We start from the raw sequence: 19,889 nt of genomic DNA on the forward strand, positions 1-19,889 counted from the left end.
GGATGACCCAGAGGGATGGGATGGGGAAGGAGGTGGGAAGAGGGTTCAGGATGGGGAACACGTGTACACCCATGGCAGATTCATGTCAATGTATGGCAAAACCAATACAATATTGTAAAGTAACTAGCCTCCAATTAAAATAAATAAATTTATACTTAAAAAATAAAGAAAGGTTATGAAAAAACAAGAAAGAAGTGAGAGAAAAAAAAATTCCCAGCGGAAAAAAAAAAAGAATTAGGGATTTTGCATTGAGTGGAATAACTGCATAAGTTCGAATATGAAGTTGTCTTCTATGAAATTCTGCATCTTTTCTAATGCACTATTAAAAACACACACATAAGCTTAAAAGTTAAAAATTTCTAAATGTTATGTTAAATCTATCTAAAGATTGTTCGTTTTATAGCAGAAGAATGTCAATGAAAGCTTACTATGTAGAGTAGATGAATAATTCTTCAGAATGGTAGACCGAGATAGTATCCTTAATTTATTTCCAAATCATTAAAAAAAAAAAAAAAAGCCTTGGGTAAATTAAAAAAAAAGAATTTTACATGCCTAAGATAGTCCTCAGCATCCAGAGTGCCCACACAAAGCCACATGCCCCTTTAAACCCACCAAAATGAAGAGGACTTCTAAAGTGTGTGACACAGAAGAGCCCCATCCTGGGCCATCTCACAGAGGAGCCAGGTAGGACCGGGGCAGCGTAGACCCTCCTCAGGAGCAGAGCCAGGGTTCAGCCAGATTCTGTGACCTGTGATGCTCCTCCGCCAGCTCAGTGAGTTGGACGCACTCTGAACCTTTCACTCATTTGATGATTATAGTCTTGTTGTGGTTATGCTATCATTTCTTCCTGTATTAATAGGGGGTGAACTTATCATTTCACCACAGCTTTTGGACCACTAAGAGCCCTATCCATGGTAGAAAAAGAAGTTTACATCATCAGAGATCCTAGATTTGGAGGTCAATGTGATCTGGTATTTCTCCCTTTAGAATAGGAAAGTAAAGCATTGGTTGTATACGGACTACATAAATTCTACATAGAGGAAACAGCTTCTGAATTTTTTTTTTCAAACAGAAAAGCAGAGACAGAGAAACTTCAGGTATCAAAGTTTTGCATAATGGATGGTGGTGGTGAAAGTGTTGCTTATCCATCCAGTCTTACTCTTTTCCACCCTTGGTTTGGGAAAGGAAAAAAAGTCTCCATCTATGACAGAGAATTGAGTTCAAGCCCAAAGCCTGGTCAGTCAGAGTCCCTCATACCTAGACTTCATCTAGATCATTAAATTGAACTCAACATAATGGTCTTTTGTCGTTTGGGTGATGGGCTGAAAATTTGAGATGGCTGTATTACTAGCCATGTGGAAAATGCTTGATTCCCATAGGAGAAAATAAGAGACACAAACAGGGAAGAGCAGAACTCAAGAGACGTACACAGAGCATGAGCCAGAGAAAGCAATGAACCCGTATCCCAAAACAGAAGTGGAGGCAGAGAGAAGCAGAGAGACAAACAATATCAAGAGAGAATGTACACAGAAAGATAACGGGCAGAGAGAATGACAGAAAGAGAAAGACTGACAGTCAGGCATGTGAGCCAGCAGAGTGAGGCATGCAGAGGTGGACGGGAGAGATTCTGAGAGGCGGGCGCAGCAAGTGAAGAAACGCACGCGTGAGGCAGAGAGAAAGAAGAGGTAGCAACAGAGAAAGAGAAACACTCAAAGCAGAAACATGGATAGAAGAAACAAAGCACTCACAGAGACAGAAAGACAGGAAAACCCATGAGTAGATTAACAGGGAGAGAAAGCGTCCTTCAGACAGACGGCAAGAGAGAAAGGGAGAGAAAGAAAGAGGAAAACAGAGATATAGATGGAGAGAGCTACAGAGAGGTACGCTGAGAGGAGAGACTGAGGCAGAAGGCAGGGAGAGGGCCCAGAGATGGGCTAAGAGAGAAGGGGGACGGTCTCACTGACGCCCTGGGATCCAGGCATTTTTCTGAAGTCAAATCCGAACACGAACTTTTCAATTACATGAAACCCCCAAATGAATGTTTTCCGTTAGGCTGATTTTAGGAGAGTTTTCATCATATGCACTGGAAAAAAATACTTGCTAATAAAAGCTTCCACTGTTGATTATACATTCCGATAGTTTGGATTCAATGAGCAATAATTTTATTGATCTTTTGCCCCAGGGAGACAGTGCACTTGACAGAAGATACTTGCTATCAGTTTGATTCATCACATTGGGCATTGGGTCCATGAAGGGACCAAACCGTTTCACTTACACAAATATATAAAAACCTGTCAGACTGTAGTAGAAGCCAGAAAAGTCTGCTGCACACAATCCCAGCTTCCGGGACCCACAGACGATGGAAAACTGAATTTACTTCACACCTCACTTCATGTTGTTACGTGATACCTGAATTAGACCAAGGATGGGGACCCATGACTTTCTAGTCTCCTTGCCTGGATCTGACCTTATTGGGGACATAACTGAACTTGAGAATCTGACCTTTTCTTTGTCAGTGTTTCCCCAGGACCACCACTCAATAAGAATTCCACCATCACACTCAATAAGAATTGGGAACACAAGGGATACACAAATCTATTTAATTTTGAAAACTATTTGATGGACAGATAAGAGTCTGACACTGAATTCACCGGCAGTCTTCAGAAGAGAACGAGATCAGAAATGCCTGTTGAGGGCATTTATGGTTCAAACAGACTCAGCAGGCAGCTCAGAGAGCCAAAGAGGAGAGCCGAGTCACGGGCAGAAATCCAGGAAAAATCGAAACAAAAAGAGCACATGACAGCTGCTTCTGGGTCACCGGGAGTCAGGTCCTGATGGATGATGCGGGCGGAGCTGGCTTGTTCACAGGTCCTGAGAGAAGGGAGGCAGGAACCACGGAGAAGAATCGCAGGACAAGATCAGAGAAGAGTCATGACAGACCCCAGGAAGAAGAACCTGGAGAACAGACGCAGGACTCATAAGTCACACCCACCCCTGAAGCAGACTCAGCCCTAGCCCCTCTGGCTCCCTTGGGGACACTGAGATTAATCTCGTCTAACATCTGCTCTTCACTATGTCTCCTGGAACTAAGGAAGGACCATATTCTACCAAAGTGAACACACATCTTCAGCTTGAAGGGCCACGAGGCCAGCTTCTGAGCACAGGTCATGGACTATCAGATGGGTGAAAACTGTGGGTCCTACCCTTTCTCCTACCGGCAAGTTCAGGAGTACTTCCTGTCATGGTGGAGTCTGGGGCATCATTCAGACACTCCTGAATGGCTGATAGGAAAGGCTGGGTCCTCTTCTGGAGAAACCACTTCTGAGGTCTCCTGCAGAGACTGCACAGAAGGTTCCAGACTTTTCCTTGACCGCAACTCACATGAGTGAATGTGGTGTGGACCAAGAAAGGAATAACAGAGGCAGGTGACAGAGTCCAGACCAACCCGCTCCACAACTTTTTCTATCTTGTGTGTGTCATTGTTCCGGACCAGAAGGGGAGGGGTCTTACCTGTGGATGAGGCCTCAGGATCGGCTAGCTGGAAGGAAGGGAAATAAAAACTCATTCACCCGGCTGGTGAGAAAATAACATCTCTCTTTATCTCAGCCTCCGAAAGGAAATGAGGGGGGCAGTTCCAGAACGTTCTTTGCTCCCACCCACATACAATAAGGATTCAACTGCCACAAAAGAAGATCACCCCAACGTCACTGAGACAGTCACTAGAGAAGGATCAACAGAGGCTTTTCAGCCCAGCACCTGTCTTCCCCCTTTTTCTCCCAAGGCGCCTTACCTCTCTTATCCCAAAAGTGGACAAAAAGGCCCACACCAAGGAAGATCAGCCCCAGCACAAAACCTCCAATTCCGCTCTGCATCTTGCTCTGGGCTGATTCAGACTGTGCCCCTGGAAGTAAAAGCCCTCACGTCAGTGTCCCCAAGGCCCACAGCATCCTCCTCCGGAAGCCTGGAGTCTGGTTGTGTGTATAAGAGACAGAGGGGCTCAGAAACCAGATAGAAGAGGGGAGGGCAGGCAAAGATCCCGGGGGGCTCTGATGGATGGTTGGGGGAGGATGGTAGCCCCAAGGAGGCATGTCCATCTGTTTGTCTGTCCTCTACGGGACACCTTCAGATACCAGCCTCTACGTCAAAGCCCAGAGCTTGAACACTTCAGAAGGCACATTACTCAGGCTGAACTGCAGCCTGGAGGAGAGGGGAGAGGGGTCCGGTCGTGTGAAGGGACCACCATCACATCTTGCGGGGGGGAAATGAGATAAGGACTCAACAGATGCCTTTCAACTTGAGATACTGGGATCTAGTCCTCGGTCACTTCCAGCCCAGAAATTGTATCAGGGAGTTACATAGGACACGAGGGATGAAGACGGACTCCATCCCCACCAGACCCAGCGCTCTCCCTGAACTTTTTCTTTCCTGTCGAGTCCGTAGGGTCAATGAAGCGGCCCTTACGCCATTCTACTGTGATAGGGCTCTGGAGGCTGGGGTGGTCCACGTGGCAAACGTAGACGTCTCCAAGCTGTGGAATTGTCTCTAGCATCACGTGAATCTGGTAGGTCCAGTCCCCATTCTGAGTAAGAGGTGTGAACCCAACTCCAGCTGTCTGCTCCTGTTGATTCCGGAACCATTTGACTTTAACTTGGCGAGGGTAGAAATCTGTCACTGAACAGACCAGCAGATTATGGTGGTTCGGGGCCTCTGTACTGGCTGGAGAGACAGTCACTGTAGGCTCCACTAGGAGGAAACGAGACAAAATTAGAGAATGAGGTGACAAAGAAATTCTTACCAGGGGCTGCGGTCTGTCCTTAGAAACTACAGTAGACCAGATAACAGGTATACCACCACCTCTGCTGCTGCTGCTAAGTCGCTTCAATCGTGTCTGACTCTGTGCGACCCCATAGATGGCAGCCCACCAGGCTCCTCCGTCCCTGGGATTCTCCAGGCAAGAACACTGGAGTGGGGTGCCATTTCCTTCTCCAATGCATGAAAGTGAAAAGTGAAAGTGAAGTCGCTCAGTTGTGTCTGACTCTTGGCGACCCCGTGGACTGCAGCCTACCAGGCTCCTCCATCCATGGGATTTTCCAGGCAAGAGTCCTGGAGTGGGGTGCCGTTGCCTTATCCGACCACCACCTCTAACCAGAGGCAATTACTATTCTAATTTCCAACACCATAGATTAATCTTACATGTTTGTAATTTAATGTAAATGGAACATTACCATATGTGCTATTTTGTTTCTGGCTTCTGTATCTCAACATAATTTCTATGAGACCCATCCATGTAATGGTTTCCCATTCTTTTCATTGCTGCATAGCATTCTATTGTATGGTTATAACTCAGTTCATTTGTCCATTCGCTTGTTTCTTTTTTTAACATTTTATTTATGTATTTGGCTGCATCAAGTCTTAGCGGTGGCAGGGGAGTCTTCATTACAGCATGGATATTTTGTTTGGCACATGGGTTTAGTTGCTACACGGCATGTGGAATCCTAGTTCTCTGGCCAAGAACCCCACTAGCCCTGCACTGGAAGGTGTGGGTGACCCCACTATCCCTGACCGCTAGGGAAATCCCTCTTTATTTCTTTTTATTGCTGAGTAGTAGTCTATTATATAGCTATGCCTCAATTTGTTTCTTGACAAAAAGTTGGGTTGTTTTCAGGCTTTGTTATAAATAATGCTCTCTTAACATGCTTGCATACACACACACACACACACAAAGATAACAAATATTTGTCGCCTATTAGAATTCCAGCTCTGGGTTTATTTAGCTTATATGCTAGCCTACTTTGTAAGAGAAGAATACCTTTGTTTAGCAATCATTGGTTTCTTGAACAAGATCATTTATGTGAAAGGTCTTTGTAACACAGACTGGATAATTTTTGCTGAAGTAGGGTTGATATTACTGAAGTACCATTGATATTTTTATTGAAGTATAGTTGATTTTTTTGGAGAAGGAAATGGCAACCCACTCCAGTATTTTTGCCTGGAGATGTTCGTGGACAGAGGAGCCTGGGGGGCTACAGTCCATGGGGTCGCAAGAGCCAGACACGATTTAGCAACTAAACCACCACATAGTTGATTTACAATGTGTTCATTTCTGCTGTGCAGCCAAGTGACTCAATTATATATGTGTACACATATAGACTCTCTTCATATTCTTTCCCATTGTGGTTCATCACAGGATACTGAACATCATTCCCTGTGCTCTACAGCAGGACTTTGTTGTTCATCCATCCGGTATATGATAGCTTGCATCTGCTACTAGACGGGATAACGTTTAAACTGTATATACCTACCATACATGCGCACGGGTACATATATGCCGAGTGTGCTGTGCTCACAGCTGGAGGACCAAGGCCAGCTCCACCCAGCTGCCCCAGAAAAGCTGACAGAAGCACTGCTCTTGAGGTTGGGACTAAAAGGATGAGAGATTTCAATAGAGAAAGAAAGGGAAGGCGGAGAAAAGGAGAGCATTTTAAGGAGGAGAAATTACTTCTTCGAGGGTAAGGATGAAGGAAGTACACAAGACTCAGATGCTGTAGGAAGGTGTGGAGCCTAGGAGATGAGAGGGACTCAGAAGCCCCACCAGATACGGCCAGGGCTTGGGACATTCGAAGGATTGCAGTTGCCAGTCACTGTTCCCAATGCGTCTCATGTCTCCTGCATTGGCAGGTGGGTTCTTTACCAATACCGCCACCAAGGAAGCCCCCAATGATTTTCACACCCTCCCAAGTCTGCCCTGCCAGATCTTCCAACATTTTTCCTCCTTAGAGATTGACACCCCTCCTGGTCCCCCCAAGATGCTGGGAAACCACAAAAGCCCACTTTCCTGCGTCCTTCCTCACAAGGCTCTGTGTGAAGGCATCTCGGCCCGTCCTAAGCCCACCTCTCCGCTGGACAGTGAAGCCGGCCGTCTCTTTGTAGTTGTGTCTACACAGCGTGTCCACGTAGGCCCGAAACTCCGCCAGGAGGTCCTTCTGGGTGTTCCAGATCTCCGCACACACCCGGCCCAGCTCTGTAACAGCCACAAACTCGCCCAGGTCACTGTCAAAGTGCAGGATCTCTTCCTTGTTGTAGATCTGTCTGGCCACAAGCCTCACGTGCTCTGTCCCGTTGGTGAAGTAGCACATGCCTTTAAACTGGTACACGAAATTCTCTGCGGGAGAGCCCGTGGAGTGAGATTTAGTTCAGCCTTGCATCCCAACCAGCCACTTGTCTTAGGGAGGCATGGACAACAGAAGGGAAATACCAAAGGATTAAATAAAATCTGCTCTCAACCCTCAGAGTTGTATCCCCGGGAAAAATTTATATGAAGCTAGACCATTCTTCACACCCTGTACAAACTAAATCTGGATGAATTAAAGCTCTGAGTATGAAATGCAATCCTACCAATACATTAGAGATGAAATCTGAGAACATCTTCATGACTCTGGAAGTATAAAGGATTTCTTAAGCAAATCATGAAAATGACAAGCCATAAAGAAGAAATTATTAATCAACTTCATTAGAATAACAGCTTCTGCTCATCAAAAGATATCTTAAGAGAATAAAGAAGACAAGCCAGGAAGCGCCAACAAATATTGGCAAAGCATGTGGTGACCATGTGCTTGGTTTGGAGTATAGTATTTTTTTTATTTCTTAAAAACAAATAAGACAGATACTATAATAGAAAAAGAAAGGAGAAATGTCAAAATAGGTACTACAATAAAGACTAAACACAAGTAGAGAATAAACAGAGGCAGAGTTGCCCATGCTCATTAAAATCAAAGACATTCAAGTTAAAAACACAGTGAAATACAGATAGTGCCTTTGGGAGGGGAGGAATGGAGTGGGAGTTTGGGATGAGCAGATGCAAACTGTTATGTAAGAATGGACAGAAAATAAGTTCCTACTTCCAGCACAGGGAACTGTATTAAATGTCCTTGATAAACCATAGTGGAACAGAATAATTTTTTAAAAGAATGTATATATATATATATATATATATGTATGTATAACTAAATCATTTTGCTGTACAGCAGAAATTAACACAACATTAAATCAACTATACTTCAAAAGAAAAATACAGTGAAATACGACTCTATATCTGCTGATACGGCTGCTGCTAAGTCACTTCAGTTGTATCCGACTCTGTGCAACCCCATAGACGGCAGCCCACCAGGCTCCCCCGTCCCTGGGATTCTCCAGGCAGGAACACTGGAGTGGGTTGCCATTTCCTTCTCCAATGCATGAAAGTGAAAAGCGAAAGTAAAGTCGCTCAGTCATGTCTGACTCTTTGCGACCCCATGGACTGCAGCCTACCAGGCTCCTCCATCCATGGGATTTTCCAGGCAAGAGTCCTGGAGTGGGGTGCCATCGCCTTCTCCAAACTCTATATCTACCAGATACGAAAGCATAACATCTAAAATATCAAAAGTGCCAAGAACTGGGTTCTTTTTATAAGAAGCAATCAATTTGAATAACTTTTGCATATTCTGTTGTAAAGATACATATTCCATTTTGAACCTCCAATTCCATTCTAAATATATAGCCGAAGAAAAAGCAGGCTCACAGGCTTCAGGATACACAGGGGGAAAAGTAGAAGCAATCCAAAGGTGCGCATGGAAATGGTAAGTACATGAAGGCTTCGACCAGGTGGTTGGCAGTGGAGGGTGTGACAAGTGTCTGGACAGGGGCTCATTTTGGAGGTAGAGCTAGCAGATTGGACTTGGGATCCTACAGTGAAGAAAGACTCAAGAATATCTCCCAGCCTCAGGGCCTGAACGTCTGGGTGGGATGGTGGTGGTATTTACAAAGAGGAGAAAATCTGGGAGAGAAAGAAATTTAGTGGAGAAAGTCCACAGTCCATTTGTCCTTGTTAAGCTTGCGTGTCCTGTGAGACAGGAAGCAGAGATAAGCTTGGCAATTAACATATATATTTGCCATTGCATGGAGAAAAATCTGGACAGTTATCACCTAACTGATAAAGGGATTCTCTCCAGGAAGTGGAATTGGGGGTGGGGGAAGGGGAGACGAAGGGGAAAGAAGTTACTTCTACTTTTGACTTCATATTAATAAGGTTTGAAATTGTTACAATGAATATGTGCTACCTTTGAAATTCAAATAAAAGAAAAAAAAGAATGGGTAAGTACATTGTAGCACACTCATAACATGGAATCTCCTACACAACAATGAAAACAGGTTGCTGACTGTTACATGAAAGATCTATGACAGATCTCAAACATTATCCTGAGAAGTGAGACAGTCCATTCATGGAACAGATGCAACTAGAGCTTATCATACTAAATGAAGTGAGTCTGAAGGAGAAAGACAAATATAATATGATATCACTTAAACGTGGAATCTAAAATACGGCACAAACAAACCTGTCTCCAAAACAGAAACAGAGCCACGGACACAGAGAACAGGTGTGTGGTTTCTAGCAGCTTGTGGGGAAGGAGAGGATGGACTGGGAGTTTGGGGGTGGAAACTAGTACATTCAGAATGGATAAACAACAGGGTCCTACTGCAGAGCACATGGGACTCTATTCAGCATCCCGTGATACACCCTAATGGAAAAGAACAAAAAAGAATGTGTGTAAATGTGACTCAGCAAGTGAGTCACTTTGCTGTACAGCAGAAATTGGCACAACACTGTAAACCAACTATTCTTCAACAAAAAATAGCTTGGTAACAATAAAAAATTTGTAGTAACATTTAAAGAAGGAAATAACTAATGTATACTGTTTAAGGATATGTTCATATATGTCCAAACCACGAAGAAAAGCAGTAATATTAAGATTATAAGAGTCATAATAGAGCTGACTTCTGGAAATTAGAAGTGGGTGTGATTGGGAAGACAGACGTGGGGGTCTTTTGGGGTGCTGGGCATAGTCATTTCAGACCTGGTTGTTGGTTTTTTGGATATTTCTGTATCACTTTTATTAAACTTTCCATATATGTTTTGCATAATGTCTGCGTTATACAAATAATGTTGTATTCCAAAATAAGCAATGTTTAAAAATAAACAGCAGCTAGTAACACTTACCCCAGAGTCATCTGTGTGCGCGTGTTTGTGTTTTAGAAAGATGTGTATAATGTATTACTACGGGGTTTGGAAATTTGTGCGTGCGCTGCTGCTGCTAAGTCGCTTCAGTCGTGCCCGACTCTGTGTGACCCCATAGATGGCAGCCCACCAGGCTCCCCCGTCCCTGGGATTCTCCAGGCAAGAACACTGGAGTGGGTTGCCATCTCCTTCTCCAGTGCAGGAAAGTGAAAAATGAAAGTGAAGTCGCTCAGTCATGTCCGACTCTTAGTGACCCCATGGACTGCAGCTTACCAGGCTCCTCCGTCCACGGGATTTTCCAGGAGAGAGTACTGGAGTATGCAGTAAATATTAATTCTCTTTTCTCACTAGTCTCACAGCCCTATTCCGCAGCAATATGGATTCAGGGTTGTACATAAACTCAGAATTAGTGACAATCGTTGCCTGGACCCTTCCCATTTCTCCTCTCAGACCTGACAAAGGGCCTGAGGACCGGCAGCTCGCACTCAAGGAGCTCACCCTCTTCAGAGAGTGAAGCTGCAGAGACTAAAGCTGTCTTGAATTTCTCCAACCTTCAGTCAGAGCGGACATAAACACCCCTCACCCCAAAGAGTTACCTAGGACAGTAAATCCTTGCCACTGACTCTCTGAGCAGTCTTAACACTTCTTGTTTTGCCTGGCCTCTGGTGTAGAAATGGACTTTCTCTTTTTCTGCCGGAACTCTGCGATCCCAAAATCTTTTCCCTGAGAGACACTAGCCTTCCTCCAAATGCAGAGGTTGAAAAAAGGAACCTGGCAACATTCTGTTTTCTGAAGAGGAGAACCCTGGACCTTGATAGAAGCTCTTCTAAATTCTCCCTGCGATTTGGCCAGAGTGCACTGCATCCAACCCTAAACCAAAGAGACATTGGAGGTTAATTCCCAGATTGGAGAGCTCTGAAAAGCAGCCGTCGAGCACTTACTCGGAGCGTCTCTGCAGTGAGCCTCGGGGATCCTCAGCACCAGGAACACAGCCATCACCATTCCAGCCACAGTCCCGGGGTTCCTGGGGATGGTCACCCTCATCTTTCCAGCCTTGAAACAGAAATGGTGTAAGGGAAGCTCTGGCAGTCACCGCAGCTGCTACCAATGGACCCGACGCTTCACTTTGCAGAGCAGGAAAATGAGGAAACCTGTGAACTTTAGGATTGGACAGCGCCTAGGCGAAAGGCCAATCAATCCGGTGACTTGGGATCTCATTTGTCTCTGGGTGAACACCTTCAAAGAAAGTTCTCCATTCAAAAAGTATTCATACACCGTTGATAGGTACCCATCACTAGGTCATCACCAAAACCCACTGAACTGGGTCGCTGAAAACGTGTTTGGAGACTTTAGGAACCAGAAAAGGAAAGTGAATTGGCGTATTTCTTCTTGGGACATTTTTTCAACTTTTCTGGTTCTCATATTCAAGGTTTGACTGTATGGAGGTAGAAAGAAATGAAATGATATTCCTTGGAAAAGAAGATAATTGTCTAAAAGCTGTTCACTACCTTCCTTGACTTATGAGACACCATGAGATATGACATAAAACAACAGATTTTGAGGAAAATGTACTTGTATCAAAAGGATGAACTCTGTAACTGTATAGCTCAGGGAAATTCTACTCAATGCTCTGTGGTGATCTAAATGGGAAGGAACCCCAAAAAAGGGGATAAATGAGTATGTATGGCTGATTCACTTTGCTGTACAGTAGAAACTAACGCAGCATCATAAAGCAACCATACTCCAATAAAAATTAATTTTTAAAAATAATAGAATAAAACATAGAAAAAAGGTTTTAAAATTTTCAAAATTAAGAAGAAGACAAACTATCTAATGAGGACTTGCAAATGAATTATAACATAATTTCATACAAGAAGTATTATGCTACCACTGAAAATTATAATGTAGAGTTATTTGACATGCTGTAGAGTAAAAGAAATCTACAACAAATAGACTCTGTGACCTTCAACAAATTATATAATCTCTAGTAGAGATCTTTTTTTTTGAAGTAGTATTGGTTGATAACATTATGTAAGTTCTCGCCTAAACCCCATCCACAGACCCACCACCACTCACCCCACAGCCCACTGGGGAAGCAGAGACATCCGTACGCTGCCTGTCCCTGGGGGCCATACAGGAGCCACTCTACCCTGGAGGCAGAGCCTCGTTTACTGAACCACCAGGGAAGTCCCCAGCCTTTGTTCGTACACTTTTTGATGATGGCCACACTGATCAGTGTGAGGTGATACTTCATTGTAGTTTTGATTTCCAATTCTCTGATGATTAATGACGCTGAGCATCTTTTCATCTACTTTTTGGCCATCTGTATGTCTTCTTTGGAGCAAGAAAATATTTTGATTCTGGGTAGTCCTTGTAATGATCCTGTTTGGCAACGAGTATAGACAGAGGGGCTTTCCTGATGATTCAGATGATAAAGAATCTGCCTACAAGGCGGGAGACCCAGGTCGGGAAGATCCCCCGGAGAAGGGATTGGCTACCCACTCCAGTGCTCTTATCTGGAGAGTTTCATGGATGGAGGAGCCTGGTGGGCTACAGTCCACGGGGTTGCAAAGAGTCGGACATGACCGAGCGACTAACACACTTTCATAGACAGATGTGGACCTGGAAATAAAGACTGAGAAGGAAAAGCAGTGGATATGGACTGGAGGAGTGGAGAACAGTCAAGAGAGACTCCTCTGGTGAGCACATCTATGAAAGGCCAGTTTTATGAGTTTCGGAAGTTTGTTGAGGACAAGCACTAACTTCTTTTGCCAGCATCTCAGAATCTTTGCTCTATGGGTAGACTTCAGTGTCACCATCAGAATCTTCTCCTATCGGAGAACCCAATGTCTTGTTTTGTATCTAATCTGGAAACCAAGAATTATGATGAAATTGTTCTGTGATTTTATTTCTGCCAACCTCAGCAATCTTAGGTATTCTCCAACCCACTGTCTCCTTTCCTGGTGGTTTAGTCATTAAGTCGTGATCGTCTTCATTAGCATCTACTAATTAATCAATTTCTTTGCAATATTTTTGAAGTTTGCACATTTTTCACCCATACCATCTTTGGGCAACCAGTTGCGTTAATTTTGCCAATCGTATCTAGAGAACTCTTCTGTCATACCTTTCCTCTTTCAAATTACAAAGTGAAAGTGAAACGGGTATTCTCTTTTTCACTTTGCAGAAACTAATGAAGAAACTGAATTAGTAGATGTTTCCAAATTTGTAAAAATTGATATACACCCTAGAGGCCAGTTGTTATGAACAGCAATGGACAGGCTATGTACTACAGAATGGCCTGTGTTACTTTTACTAGAATAGATAACGGCTTCAATTTTTTATATGACTATCAAAAAGAGAAATGTGTTTCTTTTTCTAATCTCGTCTGTGTGCCTGAATTTTTTGACTTCCTACTCTCACTGAATCAACATTTATTGAGTAGCTCTGTTCTAGGCACCGGGAATCCATCAGTGGTGGGGAAGAAGAAAGAATTCCTTGTCTCCTGAAGCTCAGTTCTAGCAGGACTGCCTCCATTATACTCTGAAAAATTCGTGGGTTGAACTGGATCATCGCTACTGTCCCTTCTAGGTCTTAGAGCCTGTGATGAGGTGACATCTCGTGGTGACTGGGGAGCTGGTCAGTGCCCTGAGGTCAGAGAACAGTCAGTTTGCCAAATGGACTTGCTTCTTGTTGACTCGAGTTATAATAAACCAGATTTGGGTTTGTATCTACAAGATCCTTTTATAGAATATTAAATTCAATGTGTCCTTCACCCAGATCTGTACCGATACAGCTGCAGACTTCCTCTGTAAGGTCGGTGACAGCAAGAATTAGGAACAGTGGCCTAAGGATGGAGGGAAGGATACAGGCCGTGAGGGGACAGAAACACAGGGCTTCTCTGGCTGGACTGGAAAGCACCTCATCACCTCTTTTCCCTTCCATGAATTTCCATGTCCCCCATTGGTCCATTCAGAGCCTTGCAGACAGAGGTAATACGAGAAAAAGGAGATGCGGAGGCTAGTGCGGAAATCCCCTTAGAAAATGTCAGATTTCCACGGGGATTCCCTCCATGAACTTGGAGAGTTCAGTTCAGTTCAGTCAGTCAGTCGTGTCTGACTCTTTGCGACCCCATAGACTGCAGCACACCAGGCCTCTCTGTCCATCACCAACTCCCGGAGTTCACTCAGACTCATGTCCATTGAGTCGGTGATGCCATCCAACCATCTTATCCTCTGTCATCCCCTTCTCCTCCTGCCTTCAATCTTTCCCAGCATCAGGGTCTTTTCCAGTGAGTCAGTTCTTCACATCAGATGGCCAAAGTATTGGAGTTTCAGCTTTAGCATCAGTCCTTCCAATGAATATGTAGGACTGATTTCCTTTAGGATGGACTAGTTGGATCTCCTTGCAGTCCAAGGGACTCTCAAGAGTCTTCTCCAACACCACAGTTCAAAAGCATCAATTCTTCGACGCTCAGCTTTCTTCACAGGCCAACTCTCACATCCATACATGACCACTGGAAAAACCATAGCCTTGACTAGAGGAACCTTTGTTGGCAAAGTAACGCCTATGCTTTTTAATATGCTGTATAGGTTGGTCATAACTGTTCTTCTGAGGAGCAAGTGTCTTTTAATTTCATGGCGGCAGTCACCATCTGCAGTGATTTTGGAGCTCAGGAAAATAAAGTCTGACACTGTTTCCACTGTTTCCCCATCTATCTGCCATGAAGTGATGGGACCAGATGCCATGATCTTCATTTTCTAAATGTTGAGTTTTAAGCCAACTTTTTCACTCTCCTCTTTCACTTTCATCAAGAGGCTCTTTAGTTCTGCCATTTTCTGCCATCTGCATATCTGAGGTTATTGATATTTCTCCCAGCAATCTTGATTCCAGCGTGTGCTTCTTCCAGCCTAGCGTTTCTCATGATGTACTCTGCATAGAAGTTAAATAAGCAGGGTGACAATATACAGCCTTGACGTACTCCTTTTCCTATTTGGAACCAGTCTGTTGTTCCATGTCCAGTTCTAACTGTTGTTTCCTGACCTGCATACAGATTTCTTATGAGGCAGCTCAGGTAGTCTGGTATTTCCATCTCTTTAAGAATTTTCCAGAGTTTGTTGTAGTCCATACAGTCAAAGGCTTTTGCATAGTCAATAAAGCAGAAATAGATGTTTTTCTGGAACTCTCTTGCTTTTTCCATGATCCAACGGATGTTGACAATTTGATCTCTGGTTCCTTTGCCTTTTCTAAATCCAGCTTTAACATCTGGAAGTTCACAGTTCACATACTGTTGAAGCCTGGCTTGGAGAATTTTGAGCATTACTTTACTAGCATGTGAGATGAGTGCAAATGTGTGGTAGTTTGATCATTCTTTGGCATTGCCTTTCTTAGGGATTGGAATGAAAACTGACCTTCTCCAGTCCTGTGGCCACTGCTGAGTTTTCCAAATTTGCTGACATATTGAGTGCAGCACTTTCACAGCATCATCTTTCAGGATTTGAAATAGCTCAACTGGAATTCCATCACCTCCACTAGCTTTGTTCGTAGTGATGCTTCCTAAGGCCCACTTGACTTCGCATTCCAGGATGTCTGGCTCTAGGTCAGTGATCACACCATCGTGATTATCTGGGTTGTGAAAATCTTTTTTGTACAGTTCTTCTGTGTATTCTTGCCACCTCTTCTTAATATCTTCTGCTTCTGTTAGGTCCATATTATTTCTGTCCTTTATTCCCCATCTTTGCATGAAATGTTCCCTTGGTTTCTCTAATTTTCTTGAAGACATCTTTAATCCTTCCCATTCTGTTGTTTTCCTCTATTTCTTTGCACTGATCACTGAGGCAGGCTTTCTTATCTATCCTTGCTGTTCTTTGGAACTCTGCACTCAGATGGGTATATCTTTCCTTTTCTCCTTTGCCTTTCACTTCTCTTCTATTCACAGCTATTTGTAAGGCCTCCTAAGACAACCATTTGCCTTGTTGCATTTCTTGAACTTGGAGAAAACCAACTTAAATTCCACCGCGATCGCCACTGGCTGTAGGAGTACCACATCACATTTTCAGAGCAGCTACCCATGGTTGCCTAAGCAAAGCCAACTCGGGTTTAAGATGATTACATTGGAAATAAAAGCAAAAATAAACAAATGGGACCTAATTAAAATTAAAAGCTTCTGCACAACAAAGAAAACTATAAGCAAGGTGGAAAGACAGCCTTCAGAATGGGAGAAAATAATAGCAAATGAAGCAACTGACAAAGAACTAATCTCAAAAATATACAAGTAACTCCTACAGCTCAATTCCAGAAAAATAAACGACCCAATCAAAGAATGGCCCAAAGAACTAAACAGACATTTCTCCAAAGAAGACATACAGATGGCTAACAAACACATGAAGAGATGCTCAACATCACTCATTATCAGAGAAATGCAAATTAAAACCACAATGAGGTACCATCTCACGCTGGTCAGAATGGCTGCTATCCAAAAGTCTACAAGCAATAAATGCTGGAGAGGGTGTGGAGAAAAGGGAACCCTCTTACACTGTTAGTGGAAATGCAAACTAGTACAACCACTATGGAGAACAGTGTGGAGATTCCTTAAAAAACTGGAAATAGAACTGCATTATGACCCAGCAATCCCACTACTGGGCATACACACCGAGGAAACCAGAATTGAAAGAGACACGTGTACCCCAATGTTCATCGCAGCACTGTTTATAATAGTCAGGACATGGAAACAACCTAGATGTCCATCAGCAGACGAATGGATAAGAAAGCTATAGTACATATACACAATGGAGTATTACTCAGCTATTAAAAAGAATACATTTGAATCAGTTCTAATGAGGTGGATGAAACTGGAGCCAACTATACAGAGTGAAGTAAGCCAGAAAGAAAAACACCAATACAGTATACTAATGCACATATATGGAATTTAGAAAGATGGTAACGATAACCCTGTATGCAAGACAGCAAAAGAGAAACTGATGTATAGAACAGTCTTATGGACTCTGTGGGAGAGGGAGAGGGTGGGAAGCTTTGGGAGAATGGCATTGAAACATGTAAAATATCATGTAAGAAACGAGTTGCCAGTCCAGGTTCGATGCACGATACTGGATGCTTGGGGCTAGTGCACTGGGACGACCCAGAGGGATGGTATGGGGAGGGAGGAGGGAGGAGGGTTCAGGATGGGGAACACATGTATACCTGTGGCGGATTCATTTTGATATTTGGCAAAACTAATACAATTATGTAAAGTTTAAAAATAAAAGAAAAGAAAAAAAAGAAAAAAAGAAAATATAAAAAAAAAAAAGAGGGTGGGATGATTTGGGAGAATGGCATTGAAACATGTATAATATCATATAAGAAATGAATCACCAGTCCAGGTTTGATGCAGGATACAGGATGCTTGAGGCTGGTGCACTGGGATGACCCAGAGGGATGGTACAGGGAGGGAGGTGGGAGGGGGGTTCAGGATGGGGAACACGTCTACACTTTGTATGGCAAAACCAATACAATATTGTAAAGTAAAAAAATAAATAAATAAATAAACATCTTAGAGTAAAAAAAAAAGATGATTACATTTCTGAACTTTTCTCAACGGAAATTTTATTCGATGGTTAATCTAGCATTGTGACCATTTCCCTCACCTGGACGTGAAACCTAGCCTTCTTTCAGCTCATCCCTGGTTTGCCGAGGATGCTACGGTTGAGATTGTTCTGTCCCCAAAAGCCCATCCACATAAGACCTGTGACTGCCTCTCTCGCCTTATTACCTTCCCCTCCCAAGCACACTGTGGAGCCCAATCCTAAGAGGTCACCGTTAAAATCCTTGAGTTTATGAGACTACAAACAATACTTTAACTTGGACACTAGTAAATCAAGGGGAAGAATTCAACTTTGATCTTTTCTTTCCGCAGTACCATGTGGCAAACCACTCCTCAGCGAAGGGAAGCAGCTCTTTACAGAAGCAACAATGCATGTAAATGAAGAAGGGATGATAGAATTAGCTCATCCCCTATCTACATTCAGTTCAGTCAGTCCAGTCTCTCCGTCGAGTCCGATTGTTTGCGACCCCATGGACTGCAGCACGCCAGGCCTCCCTGTCCATCACCAACTCCAGGAGCTTACTCATTTCTACATTTCCCAGGGAATTAATTGACCCAGGCAATGGTTACTAACTTCACGGAGACAAGCAGGGTGTGTCTCATGGTGAGGTCACAGCACCACCTATGGACGTTTCAGAGGAATGACATCTAAGTCTAATCCAACCTCTTCAAGCAGATGCTGATGTGCGAGACCTGCAGAGGACAGAGGGACATGGCAAACGGCACCGGCTGTCTCAGTCAGCAAATCCAGACTGCAGACAACTGTGTGGGCCAAGAGCTCAGGAACGCCACTGTGCTAATCATAGGAACAGAAAGGGATGGAGGAGAAACCTGTAAATGTGAATAAACATAAATGACAACACATTCGACTCAGTTCCAATAAGATGGGTGAACCTAGAGCTTATTATACAAAGTGAAGTAAGTCAGGAAGAGAAAGACAAATATCATATATCAACGTATATACATACGGAATCTAGAGCCATCCATTCTCGTGACACTGATGAAGCAACGCAGACTCAGACAGAGGACAGACACAGAGCGGGGAGGAGAGGGCGGGATGAGCTGAGGCAGCAGCGCTGGAGCATGCGCACTGCCGCGTGTGAAATTAGAGAGCCGGGGGACTTGCTGTATGACCCGGGAGCTCGAATCAGGGCTCTGTGACCACCCAGAGAGCTGGGATGGGGTGGGGGATGGGACGGAGGTTCACGCTGGAGGGGACATACCTGTATTCGTGGCTGATTCATGCTGATGTATGGCAGAAACCAACACAATATTATAAAGCAATTATCTGGTTAAAAATAAAGAAATTTAAATTTTTAAAGAGACACCTAAGCTAGAGTGTCCAAAAATTTATACTTGAGTAAATAGACCACCAAGAAATTTTTTAAAGTAGTTGTTATAATGGTCCCGGAGAAGGCAATGGCACCCCACTCCAATACTCTTGCCTGGAAAATCCCCTGGACAGAGGAGCCTGGTAGGCTGCAGTCCATGGGGTCGCTAAGAGTTGGACACGACTGAGTGACTTCGCTTTCACTTTTCACTTTCATGCATTGGAGAAGGAAATGGAAACCCACTCCAGTGTTCTTGCCTAGAGAATCCCAGGGATGGGGGAGCCTGGTGGGCTGCCGTCTATGGGGTTGCACAGAGTCGGACACGACTGAAGTGACTTAGCAGTCAGTCAGTTATAATGGTCCAGATATGATTACTTTTTTTAATTTAATTTACTCTTTTAAAATATTTATTTATTTGTTTGTCTGCGATGGGTCTTAGCTGTGGTTCATAGGATCTTGTTCAATTGTGGTGTGCAAACTTAATTGCAGTATGTGGGATCTAGTTCCCTGACCAGGGCTTGAATCCAGGCCACCGCTGTGGGAGCAGAGTCTTAGCCACTGGACCACCAGGGATTACTTTTGCAAATTTTATTGAGTTATAGTGGATGTACAATATTGTGTTAATTTCTGCTGCACAGCCAAGTGATTCATTTGTATATATTCTTTTCCATTATTGTTTATCCCAGGATACTGAATATAGTTCCCTGTGCTAAAGAGTAAGACCTTTTTATTCCTCCGTCTTGTGTATAATAGTTGGCAAACGTATAATTCCCTTTGAGAAGAGGGAGGAGGAGCTTTGATTGGCCCTCAGCAGAGAGACTTCTGCAGCAGCTGGAAAAGTTCTACTTCTTGAACTGGGTATTGATTACAAGGGTTTTGTCTTAAGTCATGTATTAAATAACACATTTTA

General features: G+C 43.6%; 1 long non-coding RNA gene and 1 pseudogene across 1 annotated transcript; both read right to left on the minus strand.

The window, feature by feature from the left end:
• Positions 1–2,658: 2,658 nt before the first annotated feature.
• Positions 2,659–4,246, minus strand: LOC113881906. Its single transcript, XR_003508203.1, has 3 exons — positions 3,791–4,246; positions 3,511–3,538; positions 2,659–2,955 (listed from the first exon to the last, which is right to left on the minus strand). It is a non-coding gene; the product is annotated as an uncharacterized LOC113881906 (long non-coding RNA).
• A 10,918-nt stretch (positions 4,247–15,164) lies between these two features.
• LOC113881135 lies at positions 15,165–15,846 on the minus strand (annotated as a pseudogene).
• Positions 15,847–19,889: the final 4,043 nt, after the last annotated feature.

The sequence above is a fragment of the Bos indicus x Bos taurus genome, chromosome 23, assembly GCF_003369695.1.
Source record: "Bos indicus x Bos taurus breed Angus x Brahman F1 hybrid chromosome 23, Bos_hybrid_MaternalHap_v2.0, whole genome shotgun sequence".
Classification (NCBI taxonomy): Eukaryota; Metazoa; Chordata; class Mammalia; order Artiodactyla; family Bovidae; genus Bos; species Bos indicus x Bos taurus.